Source organism: Urocitellus parryii, chromosome 9 (assembly GCF_045843805.1).
Source record: "Urocitellus parryii isolate mUroPar1 chromosome 9, mUroPar1.hap1, whole genome shotgun sequence".
NCBI lineage: Eukaryota > Metazoa > Chordata > Mammalia > Rodentia > Sciuridae > Urocitellus > Urocitellus parryii.
This window is the reverse complement of record NC_135539.1, coordinates 145,036,519-145,056,447: the sequence shown is the minus strand read 5'-3', so window position 1 is coordinate 145,056,447 and position 19,929 is coordinate 145,036,519. Positions and strand designations below refer to the sequence as shown.

At 55.3% G+C, this 19,929-nt stretch overlaps 1 long non-coding RNA gene across 3 annotated transcripts in view; it reads right to left on the bottom strand.

Annotated features, from left to right (window-relative positions):
* LOC113197264 (uncharacterized) overlaps positions 1 to 19,923 on the bottom strand; it is a 49,740-nt gene extending 29,817 nt beyond the window's left edge. For 2 of the 3 annotated variants that reach the window (XR_013344322.1, XR_003302665.2), the window contains exons 1-3: positions 19,856 to 19,923; positions 19,138 to 19,361; positions 3,617 to 3,797 (exon numbers count right to left, since the gene is read on the bottom strand). This is a non-coding gene — a long non-coding RNA (uncharacterized LOC113197264). Of the gene's footprint in view, positions 1 to 2,967; positions 3,051 to 3,616; positions 3,798 to 19,137; positions 19,362 to 19,855 lie in introns of those variants that run through there. The other variant, XR_003302666.2, reaches the window with a different exon arrangement.
* Positions 19,924 to 19,929: the final 6 nt, after the last annotated feature.

Sequence of the window (19,929 nt, the reverse complement as noted above, 5' to 3'; positions counted from 1 at the left end):
CTATTATGAGATTTAAGGGGATTAGCAAAAAAAAAATGTCTATGGTAGGGCAAAACCTACCACCCCAAAATGTGACCGAGGAGAGAGAGTATTCCACCCTAAAATCAACCTCCTCGGTATAGTGACTGTCTCCAGCTGGTTATTTTGAGAAACTGCAGACACAGGAGCAGCTTGGCAAAGCTGCCCTTTTGTAAAAGGAAGTCTTCCTGGGAAAGACGTGTACCAAGAAGAGTTTCTAAGCCTTGCTCTTTGGGCTGGAGGTACAGGAGACCAGAGGGTGGGAGGTCAGAGAGACCTCGCTTCTGAGACCTTTCAGTGTCCTTCAGCCCAGAGTGCTCAGCACCTTGGGGTATCAGCTCTGAGCCCCAACATGGCTCATTTGGAATCCAACAGTTTTCAAACTTGAAAATGCAGAAGTATCACCTTGCAAGCTTGATAAAATGAATGCTCCTTAGGCTTTTGGATTTGCAAGTCTGGGGTGAGGCTTCAGGATCCGCATTTTTAATCAGCTTAGCATTCTGATGACAGATGGCCTGGACACGGCACTAGGAGAAAAACTGTCTGAACCTGGCAAACTAGGAAGAGAGTTGAACAATCCTTTAAGAATTACATGTTATTTTCCCACTCAGGATGTCGGAAACAAAGAACACTGCTCCTATCCTTACCCCAAAAAAATACATAAAGCTAGACAATCTGAGCTTTCATGAGTCCCCCACAGAGCTGAGGCTGAAGGGCAACCTGGGGAGCCAAGACCTAAAACACAGCACCCCCGGAGACAAAGGCACAGACACGTGGTCACCAGGGCAGAGGCCACCAGCCCCAGAGAGGAAAAATTCAGCTACAACTCTTAACAGATTGCTAAGGGCACAGCTCAGGCCAGGAAGAGACCATCAATCAAACTAGCCAGAGACAAGTACCAGAGACTACCAAGCCACAGCACAGAGTTTGACACCCTCTCATGGGCTTTTTTCCACGGACCTCACTGGGTACACACAGCCCAGGCACTGCAGGCCTTGGGAAGAGGAGCTGTGGCCGTGACAGATGCAAGGAGCAGCACTGGGTCCTGTCCTCCATCTCTCCTACAGAGAAAGACCTTGAAGTGTTGGTGGAGAACAGACACCCTCACTCCCGAGTGCGAGTGGAAGAGCCCTTGCAACTGAGAGAAGGGGGAGTGGAGGTGGAAATCTGCAGCCCGGGAAGAAGCAGGGATGTCCTCCAAGCCTCAGCCCACAGCTAAGCTGAAAGGCAGCCACTGAGACCCAGAAGGACAATAGGCTGCCACAAGAAGGCTCACCCCGCTCTCTCCAGCACTAGGCCACAGTGAGCATCTGTGGACGGGTAACAGTGGTCTTCTGCTGAGAGGTGTGAGGGCAGGGGAGACCCCACTGAGGCACGGTGCACAGCCAGGCCTGAAGCAGAGGCCAGCAAGTCAGCCCTGGTCCGAACACAAGAGGAACTCGAACCTTTGGATTTGCAAGTCTGGGGTGAGGCTTCAGAATCTGCATTGAGGATGACCACAGCCACAGAAACCCCCAAACTGGTTCAGCTCCCGAGTAGGTTGACTCATCCCCCACATTAAAGTCCAGGAATAAGAAAACATGACGATTCTAGGCATAGCCACTATTTAACTCAGTCCCTACCGCCCTACATAAGATATTTGAGTTTTGCAAAAAAAAAAAAAAAATGTAAGGTGTATAAAAAAAAAACTCACACAACAACAACAAGGAAAAAAAATAACAGTGCTGAGATGTAAAGCAATGAGCACAACCAGACACACAGCAGCAGATGGATAATGCATTCAGCAGGCTCCTTAGACTTGAAATTGTCGAGGAAAGTTAAGACAGACCAATAGAAATTACCCAAACTGAGACCCAAACATAAAGGAGCAGGCGAACAGAACCAGAGAGCACAGCTCCAGGCGCCTGCAGCCGTGCTGGTTTAATACGCGTACGGTGGAGTTTCAGAAAGAGCAGGAGCCAAAGAGGAAAATGAAGCAATGATGTGTCTACACTCCCTTCCTTCACTCCACAGTGGGTGCTCTCTGCTGCTTCTCTAACTAGGTATCCAGTGTCATTTTTGTCTGCCTAATAAAACGCCTGGCACTTGGTAGGTGCAAGTCTTGTGGCAAGATTGCTGTTTCCATCCTGTTGTCTGATGAGGTTGAAAGCTCCCTCATTTTTACTGTTTTCTGGTTATATAATTCTGGGTGGACAGTAAGTGTGCACTCCATTGTCTTCTGGCCTGCATGGTTTCCAGCAAGAAGTCTGCCGTATCTGTCACCTTGGATGGTCTTTTCCTCCACTCGTCTTCCAGGATACCTCATGTCTTTGCCTTTCAGTGGCTTGAGTGTGTGTGTGTGTGTGTGTGTGTGTGTGTGTACCTATCTTGCTTAGTGTTTTTTCAGTCCCTTGGATCAGTAGTTTAGTGTCTTAGCTTTGAACCTGTCTTTGGCTTATATTAGGATATAATGTTTAGGCTGAGAACTGAAGAATGAGAAAATCTGAGTCAAGAAGGAAAGGGTCAGAAGTGTTTCAGAGAAGAGGGCCTAGGAGATGGAGGAACAGCATGATGAATAACACGATTAAAGATCCTCCCCTCTAGGCAAATTAAAAAGACCATCATAGCTGAGTAAAAAGCAAGTGGGAAGGCGAAGTACACAAGGTCGGTCAGACTGACGGAGGACTTAAGTCACCGACACTTAGCACTTATCCTTAAGGGTTTATCAAGGTTTTTTAAGCTCAAAAATGGGACTCAAATCTGACAAAACCAGATTTAAATTCTTAACTTGATAATCCACAATGATCATTCAGCCTGCTGGGTAGAGAATGTGCCGAGTATGTTCTAGAAGTCAGGTCTACACATTCCCTTGGACACTCTCAAGCCATGGCTCCTCTCCTCCACCTTCCTCCCTCCACACATTGTCATCTAGTACCTACCTAGGCTGCCCAGGACTTACCATGATGTGGCCCTTTCCTTTGATCCACAGTCATCACATAGCTAACTCTATTTCCGAGCCTTCCTGCTGTTAGATGTGGCCATGTGCCTGAGTTCTGGCCAAAATGAACAGGAAATAAACTTCTATTGTTTTGCATCACTAAGGTTTAAGGATACTTAATCAGAGAACCTATCTTACCCTGAAAAATATACAGAGCAACCAACCATACAAAAATTAACTTTTTTTCACTGAATTCCTTCAATTGACAATTGCATACAAATATATTTTATAGGACTGCTGCAGATTTTATGAATAGGTTAAGAAACATAAGTAAAAGTTTGCATATTCCCCAACTCACACAACACGAATGGCCACACACTTAACCAATCTACCTCTACAGGGTTCCTGTCAAAATTCCTGGGACTCATGCTCTTAATTAAGCATGATATGGAACAATGGAAAGTTCCTTGCATTTGTAGTAGGAAGGCCAGTATTATTCTTTCTGAAATGCTACTGACCAGTCTTGTGGCCTTAGAAAACTTATTATTATTTTGATGTCCCTTTTTATCTATAAAAGGGAAAATAATAATGCCAGTCTTCAGGGACAAAGGATTATGCCGAATGTGGCAATATCTGTGTGGTAAAGGGCTGCATGCACCCATGATTTTCCCTTCCCCTTACCTACACCCTTTGCTAGGTGATTGCAACTTCATCAGCAAATGGAGTGAAGTGCATCTCCCCAAGCCTGGATGCTGAATGCAGCTACGTGACTTTCCTTGGCCAGCACATGAAGCCCTGGTGTTTCTGCTTGCTCTCTTCGGCCTCGTCCTCTTCCACCACCAGGAGACCACGGTTGAGTTAGCTTGATGAAAGATAAGAGATGCACAGGTCAGAGCTGAGTTTCCCAGGGCACTGAGTCAAGGCCATCCCAGGTCACCTGAGAGACAGCCAACCCCCAGATTTGTGAGCCCAGCCAAGGTCAGCAAAGCCACCTCACCAACCTCTGGACACAGGGGCAACAAACACATACTGTTGCACGCCACTGAGAGTCCGTGCTGTTTGTTACACAGTATGATTTTTGTTGGTGTATTGCTGTTGTACGTGATGACAGGGCTCATCGCTACCTATTCGTACATGCACACGATATGACCATAAGATCTGGGCCATGCCATCCCCAGTATCTCCCCTTTCTTCCCCCTCCTCCCTTCCCTGGCCCCTTCCCTCTACTCTCTTCATTTTCATGAGATCCCCCACCCCCACTTTCTTTTCCTTTTCCCTCTCTAGCTCCACATCTGAAAGAAAACATACAACCCTTGACTTTCTGAGTTTGACTTATTTCCTTTAACATCATGTTTTCAAGTTTCATCTATTTTCCTGCAAATGAAATGATTTCATTCTTCTTTATGGCTGAATGGAAGAACTCCGTGGCATATATATCTCACATTTTCTTTATCCAGTCACCCACTGATGGACCCCTAGGTTGGTTCCAGGGTTCGACAATTGTGAATCGTGCTGCTGTAAACACATGTTTTCTTACTATGACAACTTTCATCCTGTAGAATACCAAGGGGTGTTATAGCTGGGTCATGCAGAGATTCCATTCCTGGTCTTCTGAGGAACCTCCATTCTGATTTCCATGGTGACTGCACTAATTTACAATCCCACCAACAGTGTGTAAGTCTTCCTTTTTCCCCACATCCTCTTCAGCATTCCTTAGTGTCTGTATTCTTGATGACTGCCCTTCCGGCTTGTATGAGGTGAAATCTCAATGTAGTTTTGATCTGCATTTCTCTAGTCGCTAATGATGTTGAACATTTTTTTATACATTTGTTGGCCACTTGTATTTCTTCTTTTGAGAAGGGTCTGTTTAATTCATTTGCCCATTTAATAATTGGGCTATTTGGGTTTGGGGGTGTTAAGTGTTTTGAATTCTTTATTTATTCTGATATTAATCCTCTATGTAGCATTATTTTGACAATAGACAACCAGTAGTCTGCAATACTGGGTTGCCGTAACTGTAAAGGACTAGACAAATGTAAGTTATTAAACCCAGGAGAGACATAGATGTAGATACACCGAGGATCCCTTGGTCTAGGGTGTAGCAGGCCTTGAGAAAGAGCTCATTGCATCCTCTTCCAGGGCCCCAGGATCCCAGTTAGAGCTGGAAAGGCCTTGGAGACGCCTGGTCTAGCAGGGTACGAACACTCTTCTTTGTGCAGCCACATCCTCCTGTCTCTCTGTGCAGGCAGACGTGTGCTTTCTGGCACTTCCACACTCCAGGGGTCATAGAGGACCTCACCTTAGATCCTGCCCCCTCTCTCACAGTCCCTGGGCAGATAACCCAGGGGCTGGATCCCCGTCCCCAGTGGGCTGCGTCTAGGCCATGCTCTGATGGTGCTGGGGTCTGCAGTTTTCCAGGAGCTTCCACGTCAGCCCGCTCACAAGCTAGGTGCTGCCAACGCCAAGTCACTGGCCATCCTTCCCTGGGCATCAGGCCCCCCAGGACTTCCTCTCTGGGCCGAGGGGCCCGTCCACACACACTCGTGGAAAAGCGTCCTACTGCAATCCCCAGGATCAGAAGGCCACAGGAATAGGCTGGAAGGGAGAGCAGGCTTGAAGGGAGAGCAGGCCTGAAGGGAGAGCAGGCCTGAAGGGAGAGCAGGCCAGCTACGTTCATCCTCCGAGGAAGACTCACCCAGCTTGATGAGGCTCTGAGCGGCCTCTCGCAGTTCCTGCTAGAGGAACGCTTTTTGTTCTTCTTAACAATGAGGCAACCCGAGGCAGACCTTCTCTTCCCTAAAAGGAATAAGGAGTGTTTATTCTGCGTCCTGAATGGTGTGTTCACCTCGGCAGCTGAGGGAGCTCTTCTTCCCCTCTGCCCAGGGGAGGCAGGAGGCAGAGTGCCTGTCTAGAGAACTGACAGATGAGACATGACACACATGCAGAACCGTCACTTCTGTCACATTTCTCCCCTTAACTTTTTGCAGCAATTAAGGTTTCCATGAGCCTCCCACTCCTTTTCAAATCCTGCTCGTGAGGCAGTTGTAATTAAATCTCCTGACTCCTGGGCTGCTGTGTGACATGACTTTCTCTTAGGAAAGTTGCTAAGTTCCTGACTCTTCCTGGCTCAGACCCGAAGGTCAACAAGTCGCCTCCTCCGTCTCTTCTCCTGCTAAGTCCAGGGAGCGCAGCTGCCCCTCCAGAGGCCTTCCCTGGCCCAATCCCGCCCCACTGGGTGCCCCGTCTTCCCTTGGCCCACCGTCCTGTGGTCAGCACGCCCTGAGCCCTCCCGAGCTGGGCCTGGGGGCACAGCCTGGGGCTCTGCCTGGGCCACAGTGGAGCCTCCTCCCCAGGAGCACAAGTGGCAGCTTCCACCCCCGCAGCAACCCTCGTCCCCCGGGGAGCGCCGCCTCCTCCCTGCCTGACAGCAGCACCGGGAGGCACGACGCCCCGGTTCACCCCAAGACAGCAACCGGGGACCTCTGAAGTCTCCGCCCCATCTGAGGAATAAGCACAACCCCTGACACGGCTGCCCTGGTGCCACGAGACCCAACCAGCCAGGTGCCAGGCACCAAGTCTGCCTCACAGTGCACCAGCACCCGGTGAACCAGAGACCGTGCCAAGGAGGGGCGTGCAGCCTGGGGAGGCGCTGGGCAGGGGTCAGGGCGGCCAGCAGCGGGTCTGGAGGGAGCAGGGGCTTGGAGGGAGAGGCGCAGGCACAGCGCTTCCAGAGCACAGGTGAGCACAGGTGGAACTGCAGCCTCCTGGGACCTGGACACAGGCCGGCAGAGGAGCAGGACGGTTCCCAAGCCTGACCTCTGCAGTTCTCCCCACAGCAAGAACCGCCATCACCTCTGAGAGGCCTGTGGGCGCCGCCCTGAGCAGGGAGCCTGGGCTCAGGGAACCTGCACCAGGCCGCGCCCCTCAGCCCTCCAGAGTCCAGACCAACTCCTGGCCAGCGAAGCCGTCCCCCAGCCTGGACCTCCTGCACCCCAGCCCGCATGCAGGTGCACCCTGTGGTCACCTCTGTGCTGAACCCCAGTGACTCAGAGACTGAGGGGACGGAATTCCCAGCCTGGAAGAAGGCGGCCGCTGGTGGCTTCCCCCACAGCCCTAGCTCCTCCGCTTCCCAGAGGTGCTCTTCCTCCAGGGCCTCGCACGTGGACCTGCTGCCACCCCTCCTGCCCGGCGCCCTGTGTCGAGCTGGCAGAAAGAAACAGACAGGAAGGACAAGTCCGCACGGAAGGTCAAGGCGGAGCACCTGGGATGCGATGTCCCACCTGGGGCTACTCTCCCCTCGTGGCCAAGAGTGGCTTCTGCACATCCCTCTGACAGAAGCAAGCTGCTGCGGCTTCTCATCTAGGTGAAGAGTTGACCAGTGGCCACCCGCCATCGAGCGCCCAGCTAGCCCCTGGGAGCGTGCTGTGACCCAGCCTCTGGGCAGCCTCCAAAACAACGCAGAGCCTGGTGGCCACCCCCCAGGCCAGCCCAGTGCCTCCCACCTTTAAGTAACCCAGGACCCACCTCCCGAGGACCCCTCTCGACTTCTGAGGGAGCGTGTCCCCTCCTACCAGGCCCTGCCTCCTCACACACCGCCCACCACTCCCCTGACCCCTCCCAGCCCCAGTAGGGCGCCAGGCTCCTTCTGCCCCTCACCCTGAAGCTGGGTCTCAATAGCCGCCTCCTGACTCCTTTGTGGGTCACTCAGCCTCGACTACCCCGAGGGAGCCACTGTCCACCAGCTCCCCTTCAGGGCGGCCCAGCACTCTCAGTCTCCGCCGACTGCTCCTAGTGCTGTCCGCTGCCCTGAGAGTGCTGCTGTGTGGCTGTGCACCATGTTGTTCAGAAAACAGCGGCAAGGAGAGGTGTGCAGGTACCCCGGCAGGGCCACGCTTTTCCCCAATGCTTCCAAACCGCAGCTGGTAGGACCTGCGGCTGCAGAACCCACGGTACCAACTGCACTCCCACTGGGCCACGTGGTGATGACTCTGAGGACCCACGTGTCCAGGGCACTGATAAAGTGAATCCATGGTCACACTTTTTCCTCCCACGTAACTCTGAAGCAGACTTACATTTTCCTGTCTTAATCGGAAAATGGAGGCCAAGAGAGGCTGAATAACTTCCCTCCACTCAAGTAATAAACGGCACCGGGAAAATTACTTGGGAATAATTCCATGTAGATGTTTCACCTGACACCATAAGACAAATAAATCGCAGATGAATTAAAGGTCAAACATTTAAAAATTAACAAAAAAACAGAGCTAAACGTTCTTCCTGGTCTGTAAATAGGGGAGGATTTTTTAGGAATAAAAGCACTGGAGGAAATTCTACAACAACCCCCAAAATTAGCGCATTGGTCCATGTAAAAATGGGGAACTTTTATATGTCACGAAGCCAGATAAAAAGCCAAAAGCCCGACGGAAAGCCGCTAAGAAACAAGGGCCTTCTCAACAGCAGACTCCATGCAAATACCTATTGTGAATCTGTCTTAGAGTAGGAGGAGATTTCAATGGACAGACAACTTGCAGGACGTCGACACAATTTCCTAATAAATATTTCTAAGAGTCAGCTTTTGAGAGAATCAAAGACGTGCAAAATGAACACTTGAACCTGTCCATGTGATTGCAATGGTGGTTCTCCCCGGTGCAGGGGAGGGTGGTGGAGGGGACATGGTCAGCACACAGCAGAAAGCATGAGCCACTGAGACCCACCGTCAGGAGCCGTGAGAACACCCAGACAGGGGATCAAGACGCTCCATCTGAACCCACACTGCAGAAGCCGCCAGGGACACTCAAAGATGACCCTGCTGTGTTCCTCAGTGATACTTTAAGTAGCAATCTGCTCAATGCGACCTTCTATCATAGCCACGTAATAAGGAAGCAGGTACGGGCAGGACAGCTTCCTTCTTATCTCCCTGATACACGGGACCCAGGTGGGGACGATGACACTCAAGTCTCTGCTGTCCTGACCCGGGCCGTGCACCCCGACCTAGACACCCTGTCACTCCTGGATACGGGCTGGCACGTGCCTCAGGGACCCTGAGTCCAACACACTGGGGGCCTGAGCTCGGCCATCTCCTCCCCTGAAGAGAGAGGAAGGTCCAGGGGCTGGGACCCAAAGCCTGGGACGATCTTGCTCCCTCTCCCCCACCTCCTACGTTCCAGAGGCCTTCGCCCCAACACAAGCCTACGTCCCCTCGCTGGATCAGGGTGCGGCCCTGCCCCTCATTCTGGCCACACAGCAGACAGAGGGTGGTGTTACACCACAGATGGCTACCCTCCCCCGCCCCACTGTCCAGTGGCTTCCTACACCCCGAGAGCAAACCCCGACTCCTGGCCACTGCTGCAGGGCCCACCGGCCTGTCCCCTGCCTGCCTCCTCCCGGCTACACCCACTGGCTCTGCCCCAGCCACCCGGGCCCCCTTCCTGTCCTGCCGACTTGCTGTCCACCTCCCCACCCAGGGCCTGTGACCACCCTGCCCACGTCACGATCACTCCAGCATGTCCCTGGTGGCCTCCCCCGGCAGCTTTCCTCAGAGCCGGTCCCTTCTCTGCTCAGGCTGCTGTCCCTGGGCTCAGCAGCACAGACCCCCACCTGACGCACACTCGCACCCCGAGCCTGCTGTTTTCTCCCCAGTCACAGAAGGCTGAGGCTCAGGCCTGGCTGGATCCTCCACGGCTGGATCCTCGGCCCAGAGCAAGCAGAGCCGGCTCTCAGGAGGCAATTGAATATTTGTCGAGATGATTGATGGATGTATATGCATCACAGAGCAATCTCCAAGATATACTGCTGCATAAAACCACGTGCAGATGGCGCCCAGAACACCTCTGGAGCCCGCGGAGGAGCTCTACCCAGCCATCGCCTGTGGGAATGGAGAACAATGGCGCAAGAGGCGGATGTCGTTTTCAGTGACAGGTTTTTTGTTTTTATTATTGAGTTATTTCCATGAGCATGAATTACTTTTCAATTAAAACAAGTCTTCTGCCTGGTCCCCTGTGTTGCTCTGATTGCCCCATCAACTGGCCCCATTGGCCTTGACCGTAAAACCCAGGCTCCCCGGCTGCCCTCCAGCCCCGTGAGCTTCTCCCAGTCTCTGAATGGTGCCCTCGGTCCCCTCCGGGGGCATGGAGCTGCACTGCTTGATGGCTCCAGGAACAGAGGCTCTTCTGTGGAAAGACACTTCCACTCCCCCCAACAAAGCTGGGAGCTCGGCTGTCCCCTGCTCTCGTCCCCTGCTCACCCTGGGGCCACCGCATTCCCCGCCTCCAGGAAGCCAGTTCCAGATCCCCTCCCCCAGGCCACTGGCTGGAGGGTGCTCTCTGTCAAGGACAGCTGGGCGGCTCCAGCAGGGGCCAAGGGCTGTGTCCTGCCCACTGCTGGCCTGGCCCGGCTCCGTGGACCCAGAGACCCAGAGGCAGTGTCTCTTCTCTCAGATGAGGACAGGGCCGCACAGTGAGGTTCTGAAAGCACCGTCCCAGACCCTCTCTGATTTTGTCCCCCAGGCCCTGAACCCCACCAGTCACCCGCCCCTTTGCCTCTGGTTTTGAGAGGAGGGAGGAGGAGGATGGGTTCACAGCGGGGTCTCTGAGAGGCAGCAGCCTCTCCTGGCCCAGGCAAGCACGCTCAGGTGCACACGTGCGACTCTTAGGGACACCCCAGGACTGTCCTCAGACACTGGCACACCTTGAGATGCTCATAAGTCTCGACAGTCCAGAATCAGGTGTACCCCAAGTCCACCGCGAAACCTTCTCCTTCAGCAAAGAGTGGGTTGGTAAGGACAAAAGTAGAGATCCAATGATCCCATGAAGTGACTCTTCTCCTGGGTGATGCGTGACCACAGAGGACAATGTCACCTGATTTCTAAGGGATCCTTCCTCAGGTGTCCCACCCTCCCCTCTCCTAGTCCAACTGAGAGGCAGGACTGGGGAGCCACAGGTCTCAGGGGGCGTGAAGCAGGAGGCAGCCCTAGGTGTGGCCCTCCCGAGTCCCCAGACTTCCACATCAGCAGGTGACACTCTCAGAGGGTGGCTCTGTGTGGGGACCGGAGGTCGGCATCCACAGGCTGTGTCCTGACCTCCCCCAGTGGAGGGTCCAGAGACCTCGCCACTGGTCTCGCTAAATGCTAGCAGGTGTTCAGACGCACAGGTCGGACGCACAGGTCGGAAGCACAGGTCAGACGCACAGGTCGGAAGCACAGGTCGGAAGCACAGGCCGGAAGCACAGTCGGGGCAGCTTCTTTCTGAGGGACGGCTGAGCCAGGCAGCCTCAGAACTCTTCTGGAGGGGCTACAACCTCCGAGGGTCTCCACTACCGGTTAGCAACGTATTCCAACTCACCCACCAAGTGGCATCTGTGACAGCGACTGCTGCTTCTTTGGGAAAGCGTATTATTATTTTATTTTGTATTGTCATCACGTATTTTAGGAATGACTCAGAACCACCGTAAATTCAAAGAAAAGAGCTCCTTTCATTGAACATTCTCATCTCCAGGCACCGGGCTCACCAAGTGGCTTGAGCTTCTCACTCAATGCCCAAGCCAACCTCGGTGACACACTATGGTCATCTCCAGTCTACAGAAAGTGGACGGAGGAGAAGTTCAGCAGGCTGCCATGTCCCCTGCCGGGAAGCCACCACCAGCCACCAGGTCAAGTCACCTGCCAGCATTTAGTACTGACGAGGTGCTGCTGCCATCAGGAAGGAAGTAGTTTTTGTAGACTCTAACTTCCAGCCTTCTGCTGGTTAACCTGAGAGGTAGCCACGAACCCTCCGTTTAGCTTTATATACTGCAGCCAGGTACCTGAAGAAAATCATCCTTCAATATGGAATTGCACAACTTTTGCACTTCATTCTTTGTAGGGCTGGGGATCAACCCCAGAGCCTCCCACACGCTAGGCAAGTGCTCTATCACTGAGCTATACTCCAGTGGCAAACTGCAGAACTTTACAGGCATCACCACGGATAAGACAAGACAATTGCTCCCTTAAAAAATCGTTATGGTGGGCAGGGGTTGTGGCTCAGTGGTTTAGGGCTCACCTAGCACGTGCAAGGCCCTGGGTTCAATCCTCAGTACCACATAAACGTAAATAAATAAAATAAAGGTATTGTGTCAAGCTACAACTAAAAATGTCGATGTATTTCTAAAAATAAAGTTTATTAAAAAATCATTACGGCATCACAAAGCGTACTAACTGCCAAAGTGACATTGTTAACTTCATTTCTTCAACAGGAGGGATTCAGGAGCTGCAGGACCTAGTATGTAAATACGCAAATTAGTAAAGCCAGGTGCCTGCCCTCAAGGAGCCCAGCCAGGGGAGAAAGGCACAGCCAGGGGCACTGTGAGGAGAATGTCATGAAGGTACAAGGTCTGAGGACGCTTAGGGGCTCGGCAGGAGGAACCCCAGGATCTCACGCCCCAGCGGGTCTCACAGGGTGAGCAGGAGCTCGGAGAAGGAGGGGGCTGGGGCAACCCGAGTGACCCCAGAGCTCTCGGGCACCGACATAGTGGGCGTGGAGGGCAGCTGGGGTCCAGACCCGGAAGACTGGAGGACCCCGTGTCAACAAGGCTGCGCACCCCCAGACCAGGGCAATGGGGAGCCAGTACAGGATCCTGGCAAAGAGCAGCACCATCGACACACTCCCCGATGAGGGGCCCCTCTGGAGCTGCAGCCGTCCACAGATTAATAGGTGCCTGGGTCTCGCAGATCTGAGTGCTCTGAATATTTAATTAAATGAATTTCCTAAACACAAAAAGCATGATACATTTTAATGTGCTCCTCTCTCCTTCTCTATGGCAACTAATCTTAATTATCTCTGAACGCTGAGCTCAAGAAGAAATCTCGCCAGCTCATCTTCAGAGAGAGCAAGTCAAGGGTTTACTCGGAGTATTAAATGTGCATTTTTATAGGTTTAGGGCTTAATTAAATAGCACGGAATCCATGTGCAGGTTATTGAAAGTGTAAGTACCTGGAATGATGGGAAAATATTTAGAAAATTGCCATGTTGAAGCGGTTTAATTAAAGAAGAGGAGAGTCCGTGGAAACTCACGCGGCCCCCACTCTGTTACCTGCAGGGAGCGAGGCTTCAGAGCATCTCGGCACCAGGAAGTCAGCGAGGAAGCCACCCACGCCTACCCCTCGTCCTCTCCCTCCTCACCCCGTGGCACACAGACTCTCTCCTACCACCGACACCGGCACCGTGACCCAGTTCTGCCGGTGTGGCATTCATGACCCCGAGTTCTTAAAAAGTCATCCCAAAGCACGATAAGTCGGGGTGACCCCCAGGAGAGGGGCAAATGAAATAGGGGAACCATGCTATTCAAGCAAGCAAAAGGGGCAAAGCTGCAGAGGGTGGATCCAGGAGGTAGGTCCTGAGCTCACCAGCAACCACGGGGCGCCTTCTCCTCACCGAGCTGCATCCGCCTCTTACCAGGCCCCAGCTGCACCAACCATTCAGAGGAAGAAACTGAGGGTCAGAGAAACTCATTCACTTCAAGACCAGGCATCCACCAACTCCCCAAGGGGAACGTGAAGTGAGGCAAAGTAAACCACGGGGAGAGGTGAAGACCGAGCCACTGAAGGCTGAGCACAAGCTTCGGAGACCATGTGTCACGCAAGAAGCCCCTGTGTCACACAGACCCAGTGAGGGCACTGCGCACCCCAAAGGCAGGCAGTCTAGCAGAGCAGGGTGTTCCCCAAGCCCACCTTCTCCCCAGAAGTGAGAAAGACCCCACTGCACAACCCCCACCGAGGTACCCCGGGGCCGGGGCGTGTGCTGGGAGGGTGCTGCGGACTCTCGGGCTGAGACCCTGCTCCCAGCCACTCCTGCTGGGGACCGGCCGAGAGACCTCTGCACCAGGATGACCCCGGCCAGCCACTGGCCCTCCTAGAAGTCAGTCAGAGACCCCAGACACAGCCCCACCTGTCCCGCAAGGCCTGCTTGCTCTGCACCAGCTCTGCCCCCCAGGCCACCGTGCCCCTCCCTCCACCACCCAGTCAGGCGACTGACACCTTGGTGCCGTTCTACCTTCAAAGACACTGAGCGGAGCACTTTCTGTACCTGGGCAGAAAAGCCCTAAGGATTAGCCATCCACCATCCCCTCCACTTTGCATTGAAGAAAGTGAGACAGAGAGGTTAAGGATCTTTGCTAAGGTTGTCCAGCCTAGCAAGAGCCCTGATTTCAGAGACAAGCTGCATGTGAACCCATGCACTCAAACATGCACTGTGTGCCTCCAGCCCAAGGTCACTACACGAGGGCCTCCTTTCCCACTCCTCCTGGCTCTGTCCCAGGCCCAGCCCCCCGCCAGGACCTGCTCTGCATGCAGCAGGGCTGCGCTGGGCTTGGTAGGGTGGGTGGATGGGGGGGGGCAATCAGGGTTGTGAGGGCCAGGGAGGTGGGCGGTGGGGCTTTATCCGGCGGGGCGTCTGAGCCTGAGGAAGGGTGTCGTTGAGCCGTGCAGCCCCGTGGGGAGCACGCTCAGGTGGCGGGGCCGGAAGTCGGGCTGGGCACGAGGCGCAGGGTGGGAGTGGGGCGACAGGCAGGCTGCGAAGCAGACATTACCTCACCGCACAGCGAGACTGGAACTCAGCTAATGGTCCTGTTACCAGGGCAACAGCCGCAGCACCCATCCCAGGAAGCCCTTGCGGAGCATTCTCCGTGGCAGCACTAGAGGCAGCACTAGAGGCTCTGAGGTGCGAGAGGGTGAAGGCCGGGGGCTGCTGCCAGGCGAGGGGCGCTGCCCAGCACTGCCCAGACAGCCCGACCTGCGCCCTCTCAGCCAGCTCCCCAGGGAGGGAGGCAGCAGGGCCACTGAGGCCCACGGCAGACTGTGGATGCTCAGGCCAGTCTGAGACACCAGCGGTGCTGGGGCCCCGCGTCGCATCACAGACTCGTGGAGACTCGTGCAGGACGGCACGCATTTACCCAGAAGCCAACACACGCTCGCCTCCTGGCACTCGGCACCCCTGGAGCACGGCCAGTGTCCAGGGAGGTGTGGCAAGAGCCCTCCCCTGGAGGACCCAGGGGCTCCAGGTGCAGGGAGCCCGGCTGCTCCCCCAAGGCCCCAGGGACGTGAGCCTTCTTGCCGTGACCCCTCGGCTCACCACCTGTCCTTCCGTCCTGCCAGGACCCTCAGGATGAGCTAGGCCTCTCGTCCAACTGACCACTCTGAGTTGCCCAAAGGAGCAGCCCCCCAGAGGCATGAGGAAACTTGAGGCCCAGGCGAGAGGAACACGGGGTCTCACCTTCCAAACCGTCCCTCCCTGGTGGAGCAGCCTGACCAGCTGTCCAGCACCTGTGTTCAAAGCCCTCACCTCTGCGCCTCGCGTTTTCTCCAGACCCTTTCCATGAGATTGCCAAAGCAGAGAGGAAACAGGTCTCAGTTTCCCTCGGTCTCCTCTGTGACCTCGCCAGCCCGCAAAACACAGATACAGGTTTCACTGCCTCCAAATTTGTGTTTAGACGACTGCTTGAGGAGGAGTGGGGGATGGGCAGCTGTCCCTGCTCACAGACAGACTTCCGCAGAGCACTGTGCGCCCCTGGGCTTTGCTCTGCTTGTGCCAGTTTGCCCAGTGGGCACAGAGCACCCTGACTTCTTGGAAGGACTCCCTCCCAGCAGGAGTGACTTGGGGGGGTCTGAGGCCCCCCAGGCCTTGGAGGCTGACTGTAGCTGGCTCTAGTGCTCCTTTTCTGAGTGAGCTTAGACACTGCTTTGCCTGTTGGTTTATTCTCCCTGCAAAAGGAAGAAATTTATACTGAACAATCTCAAAGCTCAGTGTAAGCACTGAGAGAGCATCAGAAGCCTCTGAAAGACAAGGAGCCCCAATATGTAGACGATTGCACTAAAACAGTGGCCCGATCCCATGTGAAGTCAAGGTACCCTCGAGTGCAAAGAGGTGACGGTTCCCTGCGGGGAGCTGAGAAGGACGACCGAGCTGTCTCCAGCACTGGCACATGACTGGTGCCCCAGCTCAGCAGCGAGGGCCTGCGCCGGCCCAGGCCAGTCCTCCCCAGCCACTGTGCTTAGAGCTCCTGCTTCTGCATCCCTAAGATGGCCGGCTGGAAGGACCACTGCCCGACACAGGCGGTCACCATGGTTCCTCCAATCACAAGCCTCCTGTGCAGCAACCCGGGCACAGCTGCACCAGCACCCGGTTTACTAAAGAGGACACTAAGGCCCACAGAAGGCATCACGCTGGCCCGAAGCGCTGGGTGCGGCTTCTCGTTTCAGAGCCCCTGCCCCGCCACGCGCTGAGATCTGCAGGAGACCCACAGCAGAGCCCCTGTTGTCCCACCGCGGGTTCTGAGGGCTGCAGTCCTGGGGCACAGCCTGGCCCAGGGTTCACGCACACACAGGGCAGCACACGCCTGAGCGGAGCGGATCCCATCCCTCCCGGGACCGTGCCCCGCTGAGGCTGCCCTTGGAGCGCCCTGGAGAGAGGGTTGCAGAGGCGCTGCCTGGGGCCTGGAGACCGCGGCACCTGGGACCCGGGCTGCAGGCTTCCGCTGGCTCCCTCTTTCCACTCCCCAGTGGGACCATGCACCTCAGTGCTGGGGCAGACTGGGCTCCCACCTCCTCCCACAGGCTCCCACCCCCCCCCCCCACACACACACACAGGTTCCCACCCACACACACACACAGAGGCTCACACACACACACACACACACAGGCTCCCACCCCCACATACAGGTTCCCACCCACACACACACACAGAGGCTCACACACACACACACACACACAGGCTCCCACCCCCACATACAGGCTCCCACACCCACACACACACACAGGCTCCCACCCACACACACACACATAGGCTACACACACACACACATACACATACAGGCGCACACACACATAGGCTACACACACACACACACATACACATACAGGCACACACACACAGGCTACACACACAGGCTACACACACACACACACAGGTTCCCACCACCCACCCACCCCCCCCCACACACACTCCCACCCCGCACACACACACACACACACACAGAGGTCCCATTCTCACACACACACAGAGGCTCACACACACACACACACACACACACAGAGGCTCACACACACACACACACAGGCTACACACACACACACACACACACACACACGTTCCCCCAGCTGGCCTCCTGTTCGTCTCCACCCGTCGGCCCTGGGAGTTGCCCCTGCCCCGCCCACACTCCCTCAGAGTGCCCTGTCCAGGCAGGGTCAAAGTCTGGGTGAGTGGACCCTATGGGCAGCTTCTGCACAAAAGCCCTTGAGCTTTGACCTTCCTTAGACAGGAATCCTATTTCCCTGTGTGGGAAGCTGAGAATGCGGACTCCTGGCCCGGGTTGCTAAGCCCGTGGAAGTCCTGAGTTGAGCACACTGCAGTTTTCATAAATCCTCGGGTCCGGCAAGTATCCTACTATTTTCCTCCTGAGCCATAAAAGTGTGCCAAGATCAAATTCCCCTTGGCCCTATGCCAGACACCTGAGGGGCCCGCTCACAGGCACAGACCTGGCAGCCCTCGACTCTGCCCTGTGGCTGGGGTCCTGACACTTGGCCACATCTGGATGCAGTCTTTAGCTGGGAGGGCCTGAGCGTCTGTCTTCTCTACAGACAGGAAGTCAAGCCCTGTGTCTCTGCACTGCTGCCTCCTGCCCTTTCCTGCCCCTCAGGTCACCTGTGTGGAAGCTGCTGGCACCTTCCCACCCCCAGGTGGGGACGCCACAGACACAGCTGCCCCCACCCCCCAGCTGAGCTGCACCCGGAGGAGCCTGGGGCTCACCTGATACCCCACCTGTCCTGGGAGGGCCGTGGGCCAGCTGGGGACAGGGGGCCACTGGCTAACTCCCTGGGAATAGCAGGACCTGCTGTTGCAGCCCCCTGATAAGTGGGGTGAGCTGGTGTGGTAAGGAGCAGGCTGGCTCTTCTCTTGGCCCCCGATACTCCCCCCCTCCGCTGGTTTTCTGGGTGATGCCTGAGCCCTTGCCACAAGGGGACTGAAAATCCTAAGGAGACTCCCAAGTCATCTGGCCCTCCTCACCCAGACTTTGACCCTGCCTGGACACTGGGCACTCTGAGGGAGTGTGGGCGGGGCAGGGGCAAGTCCCAGGGAAGACGGGTAGATGATAAAATAAAGCCCAGAGAAGTTAAGCAACTCAACCAAGGGCAAACAGCCTGATCCAGACCCTCCCAGAGCAAGATTTCTGAAAAAAATAATCATGCAAGTTGTTCTCTGGGGGTAAAAAGTGTTTGTTTGTTTGTTTGTTTAATTTCTGAGATCAGGGAATTTGGGGAATGGCACACTCCCATCCTCCTTCTTCTGTCTATTCATTCTTCATTTAACAGATATTTGTTCAGTCTGACGGAGGGACCCATTTCAGGGATCTGGTCCAGCCTGGCAAAGTGGAAGTGAGCCCCACAGTGCTCAGGCTTCAGGACCACCGCTGCCCCGCTACCTCGAGCCGCAGGAGCGTTGCTCGAGGCTGGCCGTCCACAACGCTTTGCTAGCACTCCGGGGTGAGGCACGGCCGCGTCTTAAAACATCAGCCTGGACAAGAAGGCTGGAAATGGATGGCCGCAAGCCGCAGGTGCAGGCTCTGTGCAGGAGAGAAGCAGGGAGAGAGCCCTCCAGGAGCCCCAGTCAGGCGGCCACCATCTGTCCTGCAGAGGGAGAGGACGACGCACCCCTCCCAGCAGGGCCCTGCCACACCGGCCCACCCAGCCGCCTCCACCACGCTGACCCCCCCTCACCCTCCGGCTCCCCGGGGAGAACCCATTCTATTCTGCAGAGGACGTGTAAATTCCCCTCCTGGGCAATCCAGGAGGCATCTTATAAGATCCAGGCGGGTCTTATTTTTTTAATAGGTTTTTTTAATTATGTGGAAAGGGTGGCTCCCTCTCAGTTAAGTCATGGTGCCACCTGTACAGCTGTCACTGGGGTCATTAGAGTGAGTGAGTGGGATTGCTGCTGAAACAAGGTCACTTTCCATTAGGGAAACACTCCTAGTCGTCCCTGGGTCACGGTCGTCGCCCAGGAGTGCTGACTGAGCCGCTCCGTCAGCACCACCCACCAGCACCTCCCTCTTGGCAGAGAAGCCAACAGGGAAGCAAACCACCAAGACGGGCACCTCTCTCCTTGGACAGCTGAGCACCCCGGGCCAGGGCCACGCACCCTGCGACGCCAAACACGGACTCCACGGTCGTTAATACTTACCGCCAAGTTACATGTGAACGTTTTAAGGAATAAAATCCCATTTCCCCAGAAATACAATTCTCACTCCTGAGACGCTCCGTCTTGGTCTCTTCTGGGTGACCTCTCCCACAGGTGAGCATCCTGTGCTGAGGCCGCAGGCTCGGACCCTGCCTCCAAGCTCCCGTCATCCTCCGGGGAGTGGTGAGTGGGAACTCGTACCGGGAGGCACTCGGGATCTCCCAGTCCTGCAGGGAACAGGTATAAGGAACACTCAGGGTGTTTGGCACATCGGGTTTGTTTAAGGAAAGTAGGTTGTAGGTGATGGGAAGTTATGGAGAACACTAGGTTCAGAGGTTCCCCTGCAGACAGGCGAGAGCGCAAGCCAGGACTCACTCAAGGTCGTTGGATCAGAGGGTGCCCCGGCTGGTCACAAAGGGGCACCCCTTTGTCATCTTCTCCTGACAAATTGCACCCCTCCCAGTTCCAAGCCCAAGGAAAGACGGACTCCGAGCTGACCGTCATGTCGTCACTGGCCGGCTGGGGGGAGGTCCCCCAGTCCCCATGCCTACAAGTTGGGGTCCAGCCTGGGTGGACCCTCCCTGTCCCTGTGTGAGGAGCTGGCAGGGACGCAGCACACGCTGACCTTCACACACACACACACACACACTGAACCCCTCGTGTCCCCGCCCCGCATGCTGCAGAAGCCACCGAGCCCCACTCCCCCAGGCCAGCAGCTTACCGGACACACACAGACCCACAGCGCCCAGAGGAGGTGTGCCTCTCCCTCAGCCGGGCAGTCCCCCGGGCTGCTGA